Raw genomic sequence first — 24,326 nt, 5'->3', positions numbered from 1 at the left:
AACGTTAATTCAGCCAACATTCACGGTGACTGGTATATACTAAGCACAGCTCTCAAAAAGACCAAGACCCCAGAGAGTTCATTGGCAAATGGTACAATAGACACCAGACAGACATGTCAGTGTAACAAAAACGTTAGACGCTAATTTTGAGGGGCCTGCAGGTGGAGGCCCAGAGCAGGAGCTTCCACATTGGACCATACTGGACCGTAAGTCAGCAGGAGAGTGTGAGGGCTAACTGGCACTGGGCAAACTGCTTACAAAGTTAGAAACACTCATTCTGAAAGACTTGTTTTTGCAATGTTAAAGTTGGGTCTGAAGACAGTGAGGAAGACCAGTCAGAGAAATTTAATCTAAGAAAGCAAGTATTATCATTTATTTGGATTGGGTTTTGTTTTGTTTTGTGTTTGTTTATTGTTCGTTTTGTACTACCAGTCGTTTTGTTTTGCTTTGCTTTTTCTGTTTGGTATTTTTTTTAATTTGTTTATGTGTGTGAGTATTTTGCCTGCACCCCCGTGTATGCCTGGTGCCCTTGGATTCAGTAGAACTGGAGTTGTACACCACTATGAAGTGTTAGAAACCCAACCTGAGCCATTTCTTCACACACCCCTTTAAATACCTGTGTGTATGCTCATGCACTCATATGAATACAGGTGCCCCCAGCAACCAGAGAACTGGGGTCCCTGAAGGGCTGGAGTAACAGAGCTGTGAGCCACATGATATGGGTCATAGGAATCAAAGTTGGATCCCGTGGAAAAGCTCGTAAGCAACCTCTCGAGCCCTTATAACAAGGAAATAAAAGCAGAATTAGTTCAAAAAATTAAGAGCATTTAAATGTGTCTTCACCCTAGAAGGAATTTAGAAACTATTTTATATGTATTTTATAACAAATCTACAAATTATTAATAAAAATTATCGTGTTCCCAACCTCGACTTTAGAGAAACTTGCACGTGAACTTATGAGATGAGATTCTGTAGTCTTGAGTTAGAGGAACAAACTATAACTCCTGATGATCTTGACAATATTTGTTTAAGAAATAAACTAAAATTTGAAATGATATACTTTTTGAAAAGTAAAAAATAATTGACAAAAATAAAACACATCAAAGAATTTATAAAGAAAAGAATAGAATTCATAAATAAACTTAATACAAAAATATTCAAAATTTGGAGTAAAAAAGGGTACGTAATCCACAGGCACAGTGTACATTTATTTAGACAAATAAAAAATATTTCTGAAAATCATTTTTTATGAAAGTCTAAGTTGTCAAAATTATACCCAGAAGCTGAACAAATGAATTTCACAGAAGAAACTGAAAAAGACTGTTAAGAGATTGATTGAACCAAGACATTTCAATGGAAAGATTCTCTCAAACAAAACAACAAAGCCATACTACTGTTATTTTAAACTTTCCAAATTACATAACTTTAGTGAGAATTCCCATGATTGTTATGTGAATCTGTACGATTTCAAAACAAAAGTCTGAGCAGGTCAGGAGAACTCGGTTGTCCGTTGGAACTTTGGCCGGTCTCATATTAGAACAGATAAAAAGGTCCAAACTTACCAGTCAGCCAAAGAGTGCTTACTACTTCTCCTGCAGATAAGTTTTTTCTAGACAGTTGTCCAGTTCAGAAAGAGGAGAAGAAACAAGAACTCAAGGGAGGCAAAGGTAACCAAGTTAACCTCACTCGAATAACCTGTAACGACGAGAGAAGTGAGGATAGCCAAGAGCTGAAATGAATAATCCGACTTCACAGCAGAGAGCTAGAGTGTCCTCCTTCTGAACAGAAGCACGGATGTACATCCTAGTGAGTGTCACACGGAAACAGTTCCATTCCTAAGAACTACATACAGGACGTTCACGTGGAAAATATCCCGGTTTGCAGGGACCATGGAGAAAGTGCAGACGGGCCAGCCCACGTCTGAATGGTGAGGGTCAGTGTGGGGAAGCTGCAAGTCCCACCTGAGTCGATGGACTTCCACTCACAAATCTATTTTGCTGTTGAACAATTGAAAATTTTAAAATTAAAAAAAAAGGTTTTGAATTCAAAAATTCTTTTGAAAAAGATCAAGAATAAAGTGAATTTGAACCTCAACTGCTTAAACAAATTGTAAAACTAGTAAGTCAGTCAATAGGTAGAATTAAAAAGTACCTAAACAGGCCTAGCAATCAGATTAGAATTTAGGCTAGAAAAGTGGCATTTCAAATTTACAGAATAAAATAAAACAGTTAAGTTCCTGATCAACTGTGTAACTGTCTGGAATAAAATGCAACTTCAGTCCTTAGTGACATGTCATTCTAAACAGAGTAGAAAACCAAATGTTTAATAATAGTAATAATAATAATAATAATATAAGTGTAGGGGCTGGAGCGGTGGCTCAGGGGCTAAGAGCATGTACTGCTCTTCCAGAGGGCTTGAATTCAGCTCCTAGCACCCACATGAGGTGACTCTCAGCTGCCTGTCACGCCAGCTCCTCGAAGAGTCAGTTCCTCTGGCCTCTGGGCACCTGTACATTTTTTAAAAATTAATTTTTAAAAAATAATAAAATAAAATATGGACAAATGTTGATCTCATCATGGAATAAAAAAGTTTATGAAGATGTTTCCTAGAATAAAATGGAAAGGAAGGGAGGGAGGAGTGGGGGTGTGAGAGGAGAGATGCGGGGAATTGGGGGGGAACCACACTCAAGGATACTTCTAGAAACAAATCCATCTAAATAGTAAAGAGGAATAATAACTGCATAAAACCCATCTACAACCTGCAACAGATAATTATATCCTCACAACAAGCTCTAACAAATCTGTAAGAAAAATTAAAGTATTGTTTCACGAAAGAACAAATGTCACAAGCCAACAATCCACAAAGGGTGAAGAGCAAGTAATGCAGTGATTAAGGGAACATTCAGTTTTAATAACCAAGGAAATTCAAGTTTAGACAAGGTACCACACTCATGTAATCTCAAAAACTGAAATACTCAAAGATTAAACTACAGATTGATACAACAGTTCTGAGTAACTACACTGGAATAGGCTTCAAAACCCATAAAATATGTATAGCCTTTTAAAACCTCATTTTGTTATCATTATTTAGTGGTTGAATGATGTGGGTGGGTGGGTGGGTATGCCACAGAGGACATGTGGAGGGCAAGGACAACTTTAAGGACATAGCTCTCTCCTTTCCCCTTTCTATGGGTTTTGAGTAGTGAACTCAGATCTTCAGGCTGGAGCCGCAAGTGCCTTTACTCACTGCGCCACCTTGTCAGCCCACACTCCCCCTTTTGACTCTGGTTCCCACCTTTTAAACTTTAGCCTAAGAAACTGACCACAGTCTTGAAAGACAGGCTCCTTCTGAAGACTGTGCCTTCCTGGGCCACTTGAGGAGTCTTCTTTCTCTAGGATATATACCAGGACCTTGATTACATAACCTACAACATTTTCAACACTCATTAAAAATTTTATTATACATTATCTCATGGTGCGGAAAAACGTTCCAGGTAACTATTAAAGAATATGTTGCAAAATAATATATATGACCCATTTGAAAATGTTAATCATAAAATTTGTTGCTTAATATCTGTCTTATTCACTGGCGCACTCCCTGGATTTCTACAAGTTAGAAACTTTGGAAACACTTTAACAAAATATCTTTACCCCAAATTCATTTGAATCAGAGTCTCTGCGGTCCTTTTGGGGATTTGGGTCTAATTTCTCTAGTAACTTCAATGTGCAGTCAGCATTCAAACTCCTCCTATTGTTTTGATCTGGGCTGTTTTGCTCCCAGGGACATTCAACAATGCCTAGCAAGTTCTGATGGTTGTCACACTTGAAGTGGGGGAAGTCACTGGCAATGTGGTAGTAGAAGACTAAGTTCTATGGGCTGATCTGTATCCCTCAGAAGGTCCTTATGCGTTGTCACCAGCAACTTCACATCCTCACAACATAACTATCTGGATAATTGCTGTTTGATGATGAAGTTGAAATGAAGGCTTTAGGATGGAACTTTAACAGTAATGGCGGTGTTCTGATAGGAAGAGAGACACTGGTGCGTTTTCATTACAGAGGCCCTGCAAGGTCAACAAGAAGAGGGCCTTCCACAAGCCTTGAGAGAGGTCTCAGGAGAAACCAGCTGTGGGCACTATGATCATGGTCTTCCAGCCTCTGGACTGAAAGAAGATTCTTTTCTGCAGCCTGTGTCCTTGTGTCCTGAAATCATGGTCCCTTGTCTGCTCTCACGCAGGAACTGTCTCCATGAGAAAGCCAGCTAACCAGTTCAACAGCATTGAAAACCCTGATGTCCCTGAATCTGTTGCCTGCCTATAGATCCCATTCCCCTAACTGGGCTACCTTATCTGGCCTCAGTGACTTGATTTGCTGGGTGGAGTGGGGGTAATGAGGGGAGTGACACCTAGAGGGGGGCTCCCCCTTCACAATGGAGGAGGGAGAAATGGGGGACGATCTCTGTGAGGGGGTAATGAGAGGAGGGGGCTGCTAGGTTTCAGGTTGAGGTGACAAAGTGAACAAATAAGGTGGGACTTAGCAGTGTGGACAAGACTAAGCAGTGTGGATACGACTAAGCAGTGTGGACAGGACTCAGCAGTGTGGACAAACAGGACTCAGCAGTGTAGACAGACAGGACTCAGCACTATGGACAGACAGGACTCAGCACTGTGGACAGACAGGACTCAGCAGTGTGGACAGACAGGACTCAGCAGTGTAGAAAGACAGGACTCAGCAATGTAGACAGGACTCAGCAGTGTAGACAGGACTCAGCAATGTGGACAGGTTAGGGGAGAAATAAAGTAGAGGCTGGTCGTTCCACAGTCATGTTCAATGGCTTCTGGAAACACAAATTGGACAGCTGTGCATCGAGCCATGTCAGGGAAGTAAAGATGGCTGGAGTGGCAGCTTCTATCATGAACAAAGTACCAGTGATTGAGCTTACAGAGGTAAAGGAAAGGAAAGACCAGGCAAAGGAGGGACAACTTGAGAGGACCAGAGCCACGGAGGCTGGGAGAGCTGAACAGCAGCATGGCAGGTATACTACTGGGCTACCCTGTTTGTTAGTCAGCCAGCAAGGCTTATAGATGTTTGCGGTGTACTGATGCCTGTACCCAGCTCATTTTAAGTAAAAAGAAACCATCCTCCATACTGGACAGGCTTCATCCAGCCAGCACAAAGGCTATAGAGGTTCAAAGGCTTCATTGGAAAAGAAAAAAATCGGCCCCTCGTTCCTACACAGACAGAGACAGAGAGACACAGAGAGACAGAAAAACAGAGACAAAGACAGAAAGACAGACAGAGACAAAGACAGAGAGACAGACAGGGACAAAGACAGAGAGACAGACAGGAACAGAGAGACACAGAGACAGAGACAAAGACAGAGAGACAGAGACAAAGACAGAGAGACAGACAGAGACAAAGACAGAGAGATAGACAGGGACAAAGACAGAGAGACAGACAGGAACAGAGAGACACAGAGACAGAGACAAAGACAGAGAGACAGACAGAGACAAAGACAGAGAGACAGACAGAGACAAAGACAGAGAGACAGACAGAGACAAAGACAGAGAGACAGACAGACAAAGACAGAGAGACAGACAGAGACAAAGACAGAGAGACAGACAGAGACAAAGACAGAGAGACAGACAGAGACAAAGACAGAGAGACAGACAGACAAAGACAGAGAGACAGACAGAGACAAAGACAGAGAGACATACAGAGACAAAGACAGAGAGACAGACAGGAACAGAGAGACACAGAGACAGAGCCTGCCAACCTACCCTTGGGGGCTGGGACCTGTCGCTTCTTGTCCTGCTTCTCTGGAAAGCCCTGACAGATGCAGAGGCTCAGAAGGGACTTAGTAAGGGTGAGCTGGTGGTCCATTCTTTCCCCTTACGTGATGCTAAAGTGTCTAGACGATAGAGCACAGAAGAACCATACAAGTCATACAACCCCAGGGGCAAGAAGGAAAATAGAGCAAAAAGAGAAGACAGCAGGAGGCTTATGAAAATGTGCGCTGCCTGTGGAAATGGAAGGGTGAGGACAAGGGACCAGGAAACTATCAGACTGAGAGGTAGACATCTTGACTGTCCACCACATTCCTGCCTTTACCTGCTAAGAATGCTGGGACAACCTTGGGTAATTCTCACTTCTGGGAGCAAGTGGAGGACGGGTATTCAGTGCCAGTTGTCCACTCTGTGCAGGAAAAGGCAGATCCACACATTGGTCTGGCAGGCATGCCAGGAGCTCTTGGGAGCCTGCAGAACACAGGAGCCCAGCACTAACCTGTTCTGGCCAGTTGCAGGAGGCAGCAGGAGCCATGTGTTAGAGTGGAATAGTCAGGTATTTCTGTGAGACCACTGAGCTGCAGCTCAAGTCTACTATTTACTAGTTGGGTGGCCTCGAGCAAATACCTCAACCTCAGCAATTCAGGATTGCCATCTCTAAAGCAGGGAAAAGGTTTTCACACAGGTAAGGCTGGAGGTAAGTGCTCACAAAAGGAATATTCACACACACACACACACACACACACACACACACACACACACACACACACACACACATACACACACACACACGCCTCCTCCATGAGACTGGCCCAGGGAGACAGCAACTGTACATGTGACCAGGGTATTTATGATACCAGCCCCTTGAAAGGACACAGACACTTCACTTTCTGCAAACCAAGTGCTAGCTAAACAATTCTGAGCTGCTCGTGGGAACTCTCCTGCCTCCATGCCACTGACACCTTTTCCCAGCACTTGGTGCACATGAGTCCAGCTTGCCACTGCTGCACACTCAATCCCAGGCCTTGTGGGTATTTGGATTTCTGAGCAGCAGACGCCTCCAGTCCCGCTCCACAGTGCCACTCCACAGATCCCATCATGAAGTATCTTCCCTCACTTCTCACAGCCGCCTGTTTGTCTCCTGAAGGACACATTGTATCTATGTAACTTTGCAGACTTCTCTTTAGTTGTCTCCACCCCTGACTCTGCACATCTCCACCTTGCTCTGGCTGTCATTTTCTCTCCCGACTTGACATATGGTTGAGCCGATCTCCCTCCTCTGCTTCCTTCCCTGTGCTCAAAGGGAAGGGTCAAGCTGAGTTTCAAGTCTGAGGTCTGGGATTACATCAAATCCATAACATTTATCTGCCCTCGCCATCGGCCAAAGACTTCCCAATTTAGGTCTCATTCACATCAAGAGAAGACAAAATTGTCTGAGCTACACTGTGCCCTGCTTGGGCCTTCATTTTTCTTACTTAATTCCTAAGGTAAAGCTCCCAAACCCACTTAGGCCCGTGTAATGGTCACAGATGCATGGCCACTGGCAGTCAGGCAGTGTCTCTACCTGAGGCAGCTCTGGGGAGACAGGAGCTGCTGCCTCACTGAACACGAATCCTCTGTAGGCTGAGGGAGGAAGACCCACACAAAGGGCTTTTTGTCTCAAATAAAGAAGTTGTTTTGAGCCCAATTTTCAGAGTGCCTTGCACTCCACATGCCTTGGGCAGACCGTGCATGTTATTGTTGTTCGGCAGAGCTTCCCCAGGCTACCCTGCGCAGTCCAGACTTGGCCCCGGAGGTCAGCCTTCTAGAATCTTCCACTTTAGGAAGGGCTCTGTCTGCAGAGATGGTGCTTCTTGTCTCCTCCTCTCTGGAGTTCATTTTCCTGCTTCCCCATCTGGTATGAATATGGAGAAACCCTTGTGCCCAGCAGAGTGCCTGCAACCAGGAGACACAGTTCAAATATCTGGGTAAGAAGTAAACAGTGAACAGACAAAAGGATCTGGTGGAGGCTCAAAGGGAAAGAGAGCAGAGTTTAGGGTTTTGTACGGGTCGTTTGGGTTTTGCATATAAATGAAAGAGAACGGAGAACTGTAATTTAGGTTCTATATTATTATAAGGCAACCAAACCCAAGAAAATGCAAGTTATTTGTTTGCCCATTTGAAGACATAGTGGTCAAGCCAGCAGGTATACACAGGAGACCACACAGTGCATTACTGCAGAAATCCTTTCCAGGCCCAGAGGTCTGGGAGATCTCGGCCCCTGAACCTCTGCTGCCGACTTCTGCCGTGGTTTTACTCTTCGTGCTCCGCAGACACGACCTGAGCCAGGCTATGCGGCCTGACAGCTTTCTCCAGGGAGCAATTAGAGCCTTGAAGATCTTACCTAGGCTTCTCCAGAAGTCTTCTCATTAAATAGGTACTTCAAATGTTCCTGGGGCCTAAAACATTAAGATTTAAAGAAAACGACTGACTGCTTTTCTCCATGCCAAATCAGACCGTTGTTTAACATGGGGAGAGCTACCACTGAGGTTAGTGAGGTAGAAAAAGGGGGTTATATGTTGCTGGAGAACAGAAACTAAACAGGGTAAATTAAAGCAAGACAAGCTCCGGGATGAGCTCAGCCCGAATGACGCCTTTTAAAAAGTCAGACTTTGCAGGGACCAAGAATTCTAAAAGTCAGACTCCATGAGTGACTGTCCTATAGGGTGGAGCTAACAGCAGGCTGCATTGCATGAGAAAGAAATCTTCCTGGAGGAGAACAGCTTGCCTGCTCTGATGGGTGGCAAGCCAGCCAGAGTCAACAGCAAGTACTGCTCTATAAGGGCAGGTCAGAGAGTCAGCAGGGCTGCCCCAAACAGCTCATTCTAATCAGGTACTGCTGATGTTGCCCTTTCTAACCAGCTACACCCTGCAAGAAGCCATGCCCTTTGTGGGAAAGTGACTTGGGAATCACCAGAGTCCTCTGTGGCTTTGTCATCTTGGAGTTCTGACTCATGTATCATGGCCTAAGCTAGGGGTTCCAATGTATTGTTCATTTATTCATAATTTCTCAATGGTACCAAGTCAGGTTTAAAAAGGAAAGAAAAAGCCAACAACCATTTTGTCCTTAGGAGTTGCAGTTCATTAACTTGGGATGGGGAGAGCCTTCTAAAGAATAAGGAAACCAAATTCACATCTGTTTGGTGTCCAGCTTGGGGTTGGTGGAAACTGTTCCTTAATTCCTGTCAGCCCAACCTTCTCAGAAAGAATTCTGTGCGCCTCTAAGCTGTGGCTTTGGGCAAGCCTTGGGATAATTTGGTAAGCAAGTCCTCATTAAACCAAACTGAGATGATTTTTTTCCTCTTGCTCTCCCCATCATTTTCCTAGAACGTCTTGTACTCCTGCAGGGTAGCGTGGCATCTGAAGGGCCGTGCTGACGTAAGGTACACCCAGCACACCCCCTGACATGCCCTGTTCGTGTGGTCACTGGTGACAGACATTTCCAGACCTGCCACCACACTTCATAATTTTCTCAACTGAGGCCTAATAAGGTAACTTAGGCCTTTTGTTCAAGAATGACTCCTCCTAAGTCCCTCTATAGGCATTGCCTATCCTTTCTACGTGGAGGGGGTTGGGGGATACAGGGAGGGTGAGAGAGGAGACCACTAACATCCATGCAGGCTAAGTGCTGAATGCCCTCTATTCCCTACCTCTCCCTGCCCTCCCCACATCAGAGCCACCTCTGCCCTGCCTGTGTGTCAGAGGCTCCTTAAAACTTGTCCATCTTTCTGCTCACTGTTACTCCTCAGTTTCCAGTCTACAATCAAATGTCTTTTATCAGAGGTGCCCCCCTCTATCCACCTGGCATTCCTACTCACCTTATTCTGCTTATCAGTCTCTGCATTGCTAGTTGAGAAATAGATCGCTTACCGAATAGTCTGTTGCCACTACTACCAAATATCACCACAACTACATAAAGTTGTGGGTGTTTTGAGGTTTTTTTTCCTCCCCGGCACCTAGAAAAGTCACTAGAATGGAGTGTTTAATAAAATTTGTTAAATGAGCCAAATTCATAAAGAAGACCCATCATTCTAACTTCCAGAAAATTAGCTAATTTGCAAAAAGAAAAACAAAAAACAAAACAAAGCAAAAAACCATGAAGTTACTCTGGCTCTCTCAAGTGGGCCATAATGAGGGCCATGTCCAAACCTGAATCCATGGAACAGCAAAGACCAGGCTTGCCCATGTGTCACTCTGGACAGTTAATCACAGGGATGCCTCTTCAGTTCCTTGGTGGCCTTCCATTCCACCTTGGAAGGTAACACTTAAATTGCCTAAGATGACATTAATTGTTATAACTGATCAGCCTTCATATCTAAGTATGTTAAGCCAATAAGAGCATACTGTAGGTGTTTAGAGTAAGAATATGTTCCTCTAAGTGGTGACTCGGGGATCCAGACTCCTTTTATCTTCAAGACCAGCTGCTCTAGGCACCTGCGTCTCAAAGCTGTCCTGGGAATCACTGCCAGTTCAGCCCACCTAAAGAGAAAAGGTCAGAAAAGTCAGGGAATGCAAGCAGTGACATTTCTGCTCACTGTGCATTGACCAGTGCTCATGACCACACCCACAGTAAGAGTCTAAGAGATCTAGTAAGAAAAGGAAAGAGGGTGCTGTTGTTGACTACAACTCTGATGGTGCAGTACCCTAGCTGCTGAGTGACAAGACTTCTGACGAAGTGATTAGCTACCTAGACCTCAAAGTCTTAGGTTCAAGTTCCGGGTACCACTTGCTATGCTTGACCCTCAGCATCCTTAGCTAAAGATTGAGACCACTGATAATATCTGCCTCATGAGGTGGTAGTGGAGGATATAGCAGCTTAGATGCACAGCTATTATTAAGGAGACAGTGTTTGAGAGTGGGGTTACTGGCTTTCCCCAGTATTAGTACATCCCAGCCAGGCAGTAATCTGGAGAGTCACTGTGGGTCTCAAAACTTAAATGAGACAAGATATGCTCCCATTTGACCTGACACCTCTCTGTTGCATCCTATCGAAACACTCTGACAAATCCCACAATACCAGCTCCTGTAAGTCTGAAATGTCCTTTGGGCTAACAGAGGAGATATGCCTTTAACTAGTGATGCTCTGCTCCTCCTACACGTTCCAGGGAGGAGATGCCACTCCACCTGTGAGGTGGCCTCCAACCTGGAGAAAGATTTGTGGGCCATGGAACATTTGGACACTGGGAAGGGTGTGGGAGTTCTTCTCTGCCCTCTGTTCCTTTCTAAAAATCCAGCTTGGAAAGAGGCTAGGAAAAGCTGCTCTCAGCCTCTCACTGGAGTGTTCTGTAAAGGATAGGAGAAACTTCTGTTTTAAAAGAACTGTTGCTGTTTGGGAAGTTGGGGAGGGGAAGATGCAGGCAAATTGTCTGTAAGGTAAGCATCAAATGTAAAGTTTGGCTGTGAAGTAGTGGGATTGACTGTGGAGTGGGGGGTTGTGGAGTGAGGGGTTGACTGTGGAGTAAAGAAGTTAACTGTGGAGTGGAGGGGTTGACCATAGAGTGGAGGGCATCTTGATAGGAGCAGCACGGGCCTTAGAAGCTAGAAAACCCACTGCTGAGCCTGAGCCTAGTACAGGTGCCTACAGAGTCACCCACCCCACATGGAAGCATCCATCTGTCATATGGCCCACCTTCTGGGGATTGGGCCAGGGGAGAGCTGCTGTTTGAAGTGAGTCATCTGTAACTTCAATTTCTCTTCCAGTTTCAGCTTCCTTGTATGTTAACTAAAAACTTAAAGGGATTATCATGAAGATTGAGTGTTGGAAAGGCTGGCTCAAGGCAGATACTAAGTGTCTTTGTTAGGGTTTTACTGCTGGGATTAGACACTATGACCAAGGCAAATTTTATAAGGACAACATTTAATTGGGGCTGGCTTACAAGTTCAAAGGTTCAGTTCATTATCCTCAAGGCAGGAACATGGTAGCATTCAGGCAAGCATGGTGCAGGAGGAGCTGAAAGTTCTACATCTTCATCTGACGGCTGCTAGCAGAATACTGACTTCCAGGTAGCTAGGGTAAGGGTCTTAAGCCCACGCCCACAATGACACATCTATTCCAATAAGGCCACACCTCCTAATAGTGCCACACCTTGGACCAAGCACATACAAACCATTGTGTAGCAAGTGAATGGTACTAGCTCCCTAACTGCCCCATACCAACACTCTCCCTACTTTCACCTGTATTCTCTCCTATTTTTGGAAGTCTGGTGAAACTGACTTTAAAACATTCTTAAAGTATGTCCAAGATACTCTCTGTACTGAGAATGTATGTGTGCTGCTCCTGAGAGCACAGGAAGAAAAAGTCTGACATCTCAGAAACATTGAAAAAAATAGATCCAACAGCACTCCAAGTGGTGGGTTTTGAAGAGTCTCCTATTAAGAGAAGGATTTGAAAACTCTAAAGCTTACCCAATCAAAAGCCATCATCCCAAGAAAGGAAGGGAGATTTTGAATCAGAATCACTCAAATCTATATGTTGCCCAGCTGCATCAATAAGCATTGGAGCACTGGAGAGAGAACTTAAATAAAAATGGCAAGAACTGAGTGAAGTGGAAACTTCTGGTTTCTTTGGAAAGGCAGTTATGTCAAATGATGGTTTGCTGGACACATAGGTGAAAGTGGTTTTGCTAAAGCAGACACGGGAAAGAATGTTTTCGTGAAGCAGACAAGGGTGAAAGGATGTTTGGCTATAGCAAACATGTGAAATGACACATGATGATTAGAAGGAGTATAAATATGACCCCCACAGACAGAGACTTTGAGCAGAGTGGCTCTCTTTGCTCCACCTCACTCGCTAGTCCTTCCATGATGACACACCAGTGCCCCCCCAGAGCTGTGTCTCTAGTTGCGTATGTAGCAGAGGATTGCCTCAATGGGAGGAGAGGCCCTTGGTCTTGTGAAGATCATATGTCTCAGTATAGGGGAATGCCAGGGCCAGGAAGCAGGAGTGGGTGGGTTGGGGAGCGGGGTGGGAGTATGGGGGCTTTGGGGGTAGCATTTGAAATGTAAATGAAGAAAATATCTAAAAACATGACACGCATATATTGCCTTACATTATGTTGCTGAGCTTCGAGTGTAGTGACTTCATAGAGAGAAACTTCTCGTGAAGTGAGGTGCCTGTGGCTTCTTGCTGCATCTGCTGACTTGGGCCTATTGTCAAGCCTTGGGGTTTCTTCTGGATTGAACTGCTCTTGTTGATTCATGCATGCTGTCTGCTGAGTGGACTGGTCTGCAGCTGCTGATGTCTTTGATGTTTGCTAGTAGACTGGACTGAGAACAACAAAGATTGGAATCACCCCAGGTCCACTTCCCCCATATCCTAATAACCTTTCTTTTCCATTATCTCTGGTGGGTGGTGGGCTAGAGGGGAGGTTAAAAACTTATTAAAGTAGGTTGAGAAAAATATATGCCTATAACTAAGTTCACCTTGGGATGTGGAAAGTCCCAAGGACTGCAGCAGTCTGCACAACAGGAGGCCAGCAAAGCTTCAGAACTGGAAAGGACACTTAGAAGCAGAATAAAATCACTGTCACTTCCCAGCAAGAAGATCCATGATGCTCCTCTCATGGGCAAAGGAGCAGAAAAAGATAACTAGTGGATAGGTAAGGAGAACCCTGCCAAACCTTTAGTAGGTTTACAGCAAAGAGCGGGTTTGCTTATATGGGACCCAGAAGAACCCAGAGCAAGACCACATCAATCTTCATCTGCATCTAGAGCACAGAAGTATTGTGCCAATGGCTGGCATAGCCCAAGAGGCTGAGGCTAGACTGGGACAGGAGGTTCAAAAGAAATCCCTCCCAGGTATTTGCAGCTTCCACCAGATACACAGCATCTGCCTCCATCTTCTGAATGGAGAGAGGACTCTGAAGACTCTGGGATCTAGGGCAAATGGAAGAGCAAAGAGGAGTCCTTATAGTGGGGAAGGGACAGCCAGATAATCAGCCTCTATAGGCTATAATTCTAGACTCTCTCTTGCTCAGAGTGTAAACGGAAAGCCACCACACCCAATGTGTTTTCCATTTTAATTCAGCCCAAGATCAGCCCACGGAATGGTCCTCTCACGATTAAGATGGGTTTTCCAAACAATCAACACAATCAAGATAATCCTCCACAGGCTTGCCCAAAGTCAAACTGATCATTAACAATGGCCATCACAAGGATCACCCTTAGAAAATGTGTCCAACAAAGAGAAGGCATCCTCCAGTCTCAGCTGCAGGCTTTCCTACAGACCCCCGGCCTTTGGTGCAGCATCGAGCAGAAGCAGAGCAGCACAGCGAAGGAGAACAAGAACAGAGCTGTGCAGCCGCCTGGGGTTGACAGGAGGCACTGAAGAGCTACTGTATATACAAGGGAGGCATGGGCTACTGTACACACAAGATTCCACAGGCCCATGCATGCTGGTATAAACAGAAAGCGAAGGGGAGCTTGGGCCAGAGTGGGGGTGAGGGCTGGGATTGGCAGTGGGAGTAGGCTGCTGGGTCACAGGTCAGGTGATAGTAGACACCTGAAAACTGTTAAAAGATGACCCCAATGAGCTGACATGCTTGCTATGTGTACTTTTAAAGTTGCCAGCTAACCTGTCACCTTTCCCAGTCTGAAATTCCTGCCCACCAGGTCACACACACACACACACACACACACACACACACACACACACACACACACAGACACTTTTCTGACAAGAGAGCTGTCTTACATGATGTTATGCATGCTGGTTATTAAACTGCAAGCCCCCTCCAAGGCACTGCTGAGCTCATTAAAGGTCTACTCAAGTAAATCTGGATGCTAAAACTGGAATGAGGGGCTGGAGAGATGGCTCAGCATTTAAGAGCACTTGAGACTCTTACTAACGATCTGGGCTTGTACTTTCTGTTACCAGCGCACACACACACACACATATATATGGCACACACATGTGTGGTCAAAACACTCATACATACATATAAAAAAATTAAAGTAGAATGTGTATTTATTTATTTATTTATTTATTTATTTATTTAGTCAGGGAGGGGATGGCTGTGTGCCAAGGCACATGTGTGAAGTCAGAAAACAACGTAGCTTCTTGCCATTTGATTGGATTGCGTCTCTCTTGTTTCTGATAGCTACCTGTGATCTTCTGGTAAGTCCCACATCTCCAGATAGAATTTCTGGGATTGCAGGCAATGGGTCTTTGCACTTGGCTTTTCACATGGCTCAGAGGAGTGAACTGAGGTCACCACCTTTGTGTGACTGGCACTTTTACCCACTGATCTCCGTACCTGGCCCCCAAACGAGTATTTTCATAAGTAATTTTAAAGGGACTCCTAATATTTGGACAGATGTGTACTATCTGACCTAGAGTCACATTCTGATGCTACAACAACAATTTAAGTGAGAATTACAAGAATTGTTGGATCTCTCCAACCACCAATTTCCCATCTGAATATACTTAGTTAATGGTAGCATCCCTCATAGGCTAGTTGAAGGCCAAAGCTCATATCCATGAATAACACCGTACAGGATACATAGCATGTGCTCAATAAAAATTAGAATTATTTGACAGAAACTGTGAGGTACATCAAGAGAAAAAGGCCAAAGGACTAAGTTCTGCTTCCAAGCCTATTCTCACACAATGTGTCCTGTAAATCTGAGGGCTGCTCTCTGTAACTGTCAAGTCAGGCTGTAACTAAGGCTGGGCTTAGGAATTTAGTACCCCACCTCCCATACTGGGCTCCTTCCCCTTCACCCTAACAGGAACTGTCCCAGGAAGGGAACATTTGTTCCACCAGCCGTGAAGTTCACATGACAGTAAAACAAGAATGGCATCACAGCTGCCACCTCCTGCCAGAGGCGCAGAGAAGAGAGGAAACTCTAGGGAAACACCTGGCAGACCAAGTAGAGTCTGAGCTGAGGATGTGGAGGAGGCCTCCTAACCTGGAACCCTGCTCCAGGCACCACACTAAACAGAGCAGAGAGAGCCATCTTCTCAATGCACAGTGTCCACACAGCCCCCATATTCAAAGCCCTTCCTAGTGCCAACATCAGCCTCACTATCTTCCCCCTCCACCAGGAGTGCCTCCAGGTTCTTCTGAGTGCACTGGTCCAACTCATTTCCTACAGTTTCCGGGAAGCCACTCTAAAGGGCTCCTAAGGGCAGTAGAGAGACCATGCATACATCAAGCCCCCCCCCCCCCCCGTGAGGCTTCATCATTCTCTATTTTCTACTGAATTATAAAAGAAGTACCCTAGACTAGTATCTCACACAGATTCTTACACCATCATTCCACTATGCTGCCCTGATCTCCAGCCAACCCAGGCAATTCTCCACACTCAGGTCTGGGTCTTCATGCGAGTCCTCTATGTCTGTTAACCCTATCCTCCTGGAGTCCTAATATAATCCATCCTCTTGGATGGTTGAAAATGTTCTTTGAGCTCTGCCACTTACCTAATTCCGGGCCCCTGTTTTGTCCTGGAACTCATAGACTTTCCTTGGTGCTATAAGACACACTCAGAGGCTGTTGAAGTCAGAGCCTGTTCTTTCTGCCCGTTGCAACTCCTAGATCAGCACTGTCTGTCCATGACATGTAACCTAGGAGTTGCCAAGTGAGGGGCATTGGAAGGTTATGGCCATCACTGAGGAGGGAGTTAAACAAAATGGCTTACAGGTCCTTCCTGTTCCAGCCCTCAAGGAGCCTGGAAGGCTGGAGAGGTTTCTCTGAGCTCCACATTTTTTTAATTCCTTCAGTACTTAGTGGTCTTTCTTTAAAAAAAAATATTTTATACTCAATGTTTTGCAAAAGCAATGTACTCACACAATTCAAAATAATCTTGTCATTGAATATTACAAAGGACAAAGTCGCAAACCCTCCGCTCCTATAGCTGTTAGCACTGTGTAGCCTTCCAGATTTCCCTCATGCAAGTATGAATTTTGTCCTCATGTTTTATTTCCTAAAAGTGGGTTACGGTGTGCTGTTTAGACTGTGGATGGTCAGTTGCAGTGAAATTGCTATGCGAGAATGGACTTCAAAGCTCCTTTATACCCTAATAGGACTGGTTTAAAAATGCTTAAATCCTTGTTTCTTGCTTGGCTGCCCTTCCACAACTTTCTTGGGCCTGCCTGGAGGAGAACTGTTCCAACGGGTAAGGAGGGGCCACACTCTCACTTCCTCAGACACACTTTTAAAGAAAAACCTGAGTCTCCAGGGCATCCTGTAAGTTGCCATTTGCGGTATGCCACGTGCCTGCCTCTCGGCATCTTCATCTGCCAAGAGAGAAGTCAAGAGACTTGGGGTCAGCTGCAGCTGTGTCCCTAACTGTCCGTGCAACAAGTCTTCAGTCACTATGAGCCTAGTCCACTCCTCTATAGGATAAAGACATGGCCCATGTGATTTTCAAGGGCTTACAGCCAGTGCTCTCAGGCTCTCTTGCTTTGGCTGGTAGCCTCCAGGCTTTGTGAGCATGAGAGAGTCCATGGCTGTTCCAGGAACTATACTGGGACTGCTAAGCCCTTGCTGCGGCCATAGGCTGAGTGTATCATATATCAAGGTAAGAGGTGGGTTTCCTGGGGCTCCACAGGCTGGCTTCTCAGTGGCAACTCTCTCCCCAAATAGTCATAGAGACTTGGATAGACTCCATGACTCTCAAGGTACAGACCCCAGGAGGCCCAGGGCTGCACATGGGGAGGCCAGGCTGGGCCTCCATTCCAGCTTCAGGACCAGCCATTGTCCCCATACCCTTAAAGCAGGTGACACCAGTGTGAGGAACTGTGTGGCCTCTGGCAGCCTCTGCTGGGGAAGTTCTGTCAATTCTTCTCTGCCCCTCTTCCTCCAGCATGCCTCTGCCTGCAGTGATGGGCCTGCAGAGTCCAGAGGGAAAAGTCACTCATGCTGGCCACACAGCTACCTGAGAGCTACTGTGCTTCAAGGATGCCAGGCTCAAAACAGACAGCCTGGGCTTGATCCCTCCTTCAGGAGGCCTCATACCCACACCCACAGTAAGACAGACGTCCTGGGCCACTCCTGTCAGAGTCACAGCCTACACATGGCTCACCTGACCTCTTGTTCCAGCAGAATCCTTTGTCAGAGGGTCAGTTCTCTGTATAGGTGCTGAAGGCTGTCTATCTGGCTTCAAACTTCTCTATACCTTTGTAAGCTGAATAGGTAGTAGGGAGAGAGACGTTACAGCTTTGTTCTCAATAGACCAACATTCAACTTAGAATGGAGAATCAGACCTGGATTCAGACTCAAACCTGCTGGTACCACCACCTCTCCCCTGTTGGGTAGAAACCATCAGGAGATAAATTACTGACTTTCTCTGTGAGTGATACCCCAGTTCTCTGCTGCTCTAAATTCTCTCTCTACTAGGAAAGGCAGCTCAAGGCTGTCTCTTTCAGCAAGTCTTCTCCACTGAGGTCCCCATGCTCCAAACAGCTTGATGAATTTCCTTTAGGGGACACCAAAGAGCAAGGCACTCTGGGCTGCTCTCTGGAACATACGTGTGCTTATTGCATATAACCAAAGGCTAGGTCCTCCGGAACGCAACGTTCTGCTTCCCTCTCTGTCCCCAGAGCCCTTCTCCTGATGCACACACGAAAGGCCTGCAACAGTAACCAGCTGATCCACTGTCTCATTCCCTCCTGAGGAGGGCTCGTCACACAGTCACAAGCATGGATCCTGTCCCAGCACCCAGACCATTCAGGAGGGAGAGGAATATAAGGGAGCAGAGCTGTTGACAGGGCTCGAGGGTCTGGGGACAGGCTTGAGCTACATTTTGTTAGCCTCTTTACCAACTTTACTTCCTCTGTTAGGAAGTCCTACATTGCATCCCTTTCTGTCACTCACTCACACACACACACACACACACACACACACACACACACACCCATACATCATACATATACACACACACATACATGCATGCATACACACACACAAACATACACACACACACACACACCCATATATATGTATATATATATATATATATATACATACATACTCACACATATACACACACTCATACACACACATACATGCATACGTATACACACACCCATATATACAGACACACAAACATATACACACCTATACATGTATACATATACCACATCCATAGATACACACACATATATATATGTGTGTGTGTGTATATATACATACACACACACACACACACACATATATACACACATACACACATACGAATACATACACACACACACAAAATATGCACACATACACACAGGTTATCGTGCCTCCTCACACATACATACACCCTCCTCTCAGCTCCTCCTCCATGGACACATTAGGACATTTATAGACTTTATAGACTTGAGTAAAAACCCTGCCCCATCAACCACATATCACTTGCCAGCACTATTTCCCCTAGGGATCATGTAAGAGCCCCTCCCCCACACCAGGCTGTTGGGAGAGAGGTCAGAGCAAGTTGGTCAGGAAATATGGAAGTCGCAGCAGCAGCAGCAGCAAGAGCAGCAGCAAGAGCAGCAGCAATGACAAAAAAACACCATTGTATCCCCAGGTCTGACCAAAACCCTTGCCACCACTTACAAAGACCCTACCATTTCCAGTCCATTCCGGTCAATAAGTATCTGGGGAAAACCTTAATGCTTGATTTCTTTTGCTTCGTGATTTGTGGCCAGGGGGCTCAGGATCCTTAAGTCCAAAAGGGTGTTTCTGCTCATTAGGCAAGACGTCAGGCCCAGGCAGAGAGGCTTTCTTCAGCCCACCCTGCAAAGCCCCAGCCTCAGGTTGAGGAAACCTCCAAGGCCAGAGCTAAGGGTCTCATGGTGACAGTCACTCAGCCGCGTTCCACACGTGTGCTATTGCTGAGTCGGAGTTAAGCTTGTAAATCCGTTATTTATGATGCGGGATTGCACGCATGCGCGGTGTGGTGCGGGCGCATTAACAGCACTGTGAGAAACTCTGATGGCCTGGCTTTGGGAGACACAAATCCTACCACCGCTGTGTTACCAGGCATTTCTTACCGTTAGTTCCTTCGAAGTGGATGCTTATATTTAAACTCACAACTTCCCCTGGCCGATCATACCACACAGATTATAAATGGTTCAGTCATTTGCATCCGAGTTCTGGGCTTCTACCTTAGCTAGCCCCCACTTCCCTCGTGTAGCACTGAGCTCAAGACTCCAGTCTTGCTCATGAAGCAAGAATCTAGAGACCCATGGACACTGCAGAGCAGAAAATCCTTTAGTTTGGGGCAGAGAGCAGAAGCAGAGAATTGCATTCCAGTGGCACAGCCCCAGGGTAGACACTGGCGTCTCAGAGCTCTGTGGTGGGGCACCCAAGGGCTTCTGCTAGGCTAAAGTGAGCACGACCGTATCTGCCAGTATCAGCCTTGGCCAGAGAGGAAGGCATCTCAGAGTGACTACTGTCAAAAAAACAAAACAAAACCAGTGCCAAAACAGATCCGTGCCATGAGCCTTGACCTCTATGACAGTCTGGATGGGTAATTCACCATCATGAGGTATCATAGGACCATGGAGTTCCTGACCCAGCCATGCAGGTCCCTGTCATGTGTCCAGGCAGAGTAGAGAACATTTCAAGTGACACTTTTTACTTAAAATGTTGATTTATGATTTATTACAGTCCTTTGCTTTCTTGTTTATTTATTTATTTATTTATTTATTTATTAATCTTCTTTCATCTACTTTGTAGAACCAAGCATTGAGCTGCCAGCCTCACACACGCAGGCAGGAAGTACTCTGCCGCTGCTGTGGCTCAGTCCAAGACTCAGTTCGAAGTTTACTTTTTAGGAGTGTCTCACACCGTTGACCAGGCTTGGCCTTGAACTCTGTAGATCAGGCAGGCCTTGAACTTGCCATCCTCCTGCCTCAGCCCACCGAAATAATTTAGCATATGTCAGGGTGTATTTCTTTTCTTTCTCTTCCTCTGCTCTTCTCCTGGCCATGACTTGGCTAACTATTTCTTGGGGTATATTTGTCACAGCCATAGCCTCACCAATTCACTGTCTACCCTACCTCACTCCCCATAGCCCCACCAATTCACTGTCTATCCTACCTCACTCTCCATAGCCCCACCGATTCACTGTCTACCCTATATCACTCCCCAGAGCTTGTCCTTCTGATTCCTTTCCCCAACACACCCCTCCCAAGTTCTCCCATTCTTCCAAGCCTATTCATTGCAACCTCCCCCAGTGAGACTCCCCCTCTCCCTTCAACCTCTGCCGGGCTCCCAGACTGCACAGTTCCCTAGCAACTGTGACCCATCTTGCTTGTCCAACCTTGCAGATCTCCTGGAGGCCATCTCTCCTAAGACAAGCAAGCATTTACAAACTCCACAAATCCTTGCCCCCTTTTTGGAGAAAAAGACTTCTGTTACAATCCAATTTTTAAACTCACTTGGCCTCTACTTTATAACCCTACTGGCAGCCATCTAGTGTGCAAAAACAGCACTTCACTTACACAGTGTGGCATCTGTGTAAGTGAGCCAGCTCATACATGGAAAAGTTTAGAACGAGCCCCTTAAACTTGATAAGCACAGTTTTGAGATCATGGGAAGTCGTTACTGTACTGCTACTACTGTAGTTAGAGTGTGCATTGCAGGATTGTTTATGGAAATCTGGAGACAGAACAAATGTCTAGAATTAGGAAAATGATTTCAATGGTGATTATCTGTATGATTCTATGAAGACTTAAATAATAATAAAGTGTGTTTACCTTTGCCAGTCTGAGTAGATGGCAGCATAGCTCTGGTTTACAGAAGCATCTATGACCAGTTGCTCACAGCCACAATTTCACCACTTGGGAGCCTGAAGCAAGTGTGCTATGATTTTCACCTTTTTAATGACTAGATCCACAACCATGTCTGTATATACTACAACAACCCATTTATGGCACGGAAGTAGAGTTAAATGTCGCGTATTTGAGACTCAGGGAGCTTCCATAGGGCCCTTCCCTCAGGTTCCCATGCGATCTCAAGCAAGCCACTTCTCAATATCTCGTTGTGCTCAAGTGTCAAATGAAGACCACAATCGCACCTACCTGCTGGGGTGGAAACACAGAGTAAAGGAGTTTATAGGGCATATGTCAAACACTACGGTGTCTATACCAACAGGAGTTCCAAGTTGCTTGTTTGCAATATTAGTATCTGCCAGGGACACAAGACTAAAAGAACGTAAGCCAAGCTATAGATGATCTCTTCTGGGGAAAGAAATCAGGAGGAAGGAAAATCCGTTGGCTCACACCAGCTTGCCTAACATCAAAAAATGCCACCTACTGCCAGAATGCTGCCAGGTTTGACTCCTAAGGACAACTGTTACCTGAGAGGCAGGGCCACAGGCCAGCCTTCCCTGTTCCCATACCCTGGTCCAAATTCCATCCCAAACTAGAAAATCAAACCAAAGATGTTATTACGAATCACTGCCCCCAACACTCTGCAGCCCCTCCATGGTGCTGAAGTAAATTTGTTGCGCAATGGGTTTTTTTGGGGGGAAGTGGTGATTTTGGTGTTTTACCTCGGCTGCCAAGGTACGGTGTAATACTTCTCTAGTCACCATTTTCCTGTGAGGATGGCACTATGCTCCAGCTCCTTCCTGTTCTCCCTCCACCTCTCCAAGTCCTTACCTTCCGGGATACTCTTCCATGCAGCCCCAGTCTGCACACTCCCTCCTAACCCCAAGAGCATCCTTGAGCTCTTGCCTCTGGACCGTTTCTACTCCAGTGACACTACGGGAGTCAGCTCAGTCTACGACACTGGCCAAGCTGCAGACAGGTGAGAATGCAGGTGCTCACCTACTGTCTGCTTTACTCCACCCGGGACCCCAGCAAGGCCACATTCAGGGGAGTCTTCGCCTTTACTTAATCCTGTCTGAAAACTCCCTCAAAGCTGTATTCAGAGGCTTGCCTCACTAATCTCAAAGATTCTAAAATGAGTCAAGTTAACAGTAACTATTGACCCCACAGCCAGTCTAGCAACCACAACCCAACACCAGGTTCTCATCCAACTCACTAGCACTCTCTTGCTCTATTTTACAGTTTTAAGTCTCACCAACCTGTCTGTGTATGCGTGTCTGTCTGTGTGCGTGAGTTTGTGTGTGTCAGTGTGTGTGTGTGTGTGTGTGTGTGTGTGTGTGTGTGTGTATGTGTGAGTTTTTATGTGTGGCAGTATATATGTGAGTGTGTGTGCCAGTGTGTGTGTGAGTTTCTATGTGTGGCAGTGTATGTGTGTGTGTGTGTGTGTGTGTGTGTGTGTGTGTGTGTGTGAGAGAGAGAGTTTTTATGTGTGGCAGTGTATGTGTGAGTGTGTGTGTGTGCCAGTGTGTGTGTGAATGTGTGTGCGTGAGAGTTTCTATGCGTGGCAGTGTATGTGTGAGTGTGTGTCTGTCTGTCTGTGCCAGTGTGTGTGTGAATGTGTGTGTGTGTATGTGTGAGTTTCTATGTGTGGCAGTGTATGTGTGTGTGAGTGTGTGTGTGTCTGTGCCAGTGTGTGTGTGAATGTGTGTGTGTGTGTGTGTATGTGTGAGTTTCTATGTGTGGCAGTGTATGTGTGAGTGTGTGTGTGTGTGAGTGTGTGTGTGTGTCTGTGCCAGTGTGTGTGTGAATGTGGGTGTGTATGTGTGAGTTTCTATGTGTGGCAGTGTATGTGTGAGTGTGTGTGCCAGTGTGTGTGTGAATGTGTGTGTGTGTATGTGTGAGTTTTTATGTGTGGCAGAGTGTGTGTGTGTGTGTAGATGCAGTCAGGCTTGATAAGTCCCTATCCTCCAAGTCCACATTTTTTCTATCTCTAACATTTGGAGCCACCATACCAGGAGCTCCCATTCCTGTCCTAGTCACAGCTCTTTCTCCCTTGCTTCTCACAATGAACCTCTCCGACTGTTCCTTCAGGTTGGCTTAGCTCCCTGAGCCCTGGGTAAGGACCTTTTCCCTCTGTCCCCTGCTCTGCCAAATCCCAAGCCAATATGCAAATGGGCAGCACTATGTGTGTCCTCAGATGCACTGTGAGTTCCTGGAAAGCAGGCCATGCCCGACTTCTCCTCCTTCCCAGGGTGGGCACAGGAAAGAGGGTGAAGCACGTGCTGCGTTAGAGGAGGAGGGGTACCTAGCATGGAGCCCTATTAAGCAGAAACAGCATCACTGACAGTGCGGGGCTCCTCATCACAACCTTTCCTATTTGTCTCTTAGTTCTCTTTTCTCCTCACTAGGACAAAAAAGAAGAAGAAGAAAGAGATTGTTAAAAATTAAATCCAAAACTTTCAGCTCTGATGAATTTCTCAAAAGCCAATAATTCCACATGGCTTGTCTAAAATTAGAGAGAAGTGACCAGGATTTTTAGTTGATTGGCTCTAGTAGTAGATGCAAGATAGTCAAAATCTATTTAAATGACTTTCCTAGGGAATTGGAGCAGCAGGCAATGCCTCAGACGCCAGAAGTCCATTTAAATATTACACAAAAAGAAGGGAATTAGTGTGGTCAAGCTGCTAACATGATCAGGCAGGGACAGAAATGCCCTGGAGAAGGAAGTGCTGAGTGTTT

The 24,326-nt window shown here is 45.7% G+C and overlaps 1 long non-coding RNA gene across 3 annotated transcripts in view; it reads right to left on the bottom strand.

Moving 5' to 3' along the window:
* Positions 1–16,872: 16,872 nt before the first annotated feature.
* The window catches only part of Gm33440, a 36,430-nt gene continuing 28,976 nt past the window's right edge, over positions 16,873–24,326 (bottom strand). Inside the window, exons 3-4 of one of the 3 annotated variants that reach the window (XR_381110.2) lie at positions 17,533–17,950; positions 16,873–17,060 (exon numbers count right to left, since the gene is read on the bottom strand). This is a non-coding gene — a long non-coding RNA (predicted gene, 33440). Of the gene's footprint in view, positions 17,951–24,326 lie in introns of all 3 variants that reach the window. The other 2 variants (XR_381109.3, XR_381108.3) reach the window with 2 other exon arrangements.

Source organism: Mus musculus, chromosome 11, assembly GCF_000001635.26.
Source record: "Mus musculus strain C57BL/6J chromosome 11, GRCm38.p6 C57BL/6J".
NCBI lineage: Eukaryota > Metazoa > Chordata > Mammalia > Rodentia > Muridae > Mus > Mus musculus.
Note: the sequence above shows the minus strand (reverse complement) of the source record. Positions and strands in the feature narration are given on the sequence as shown.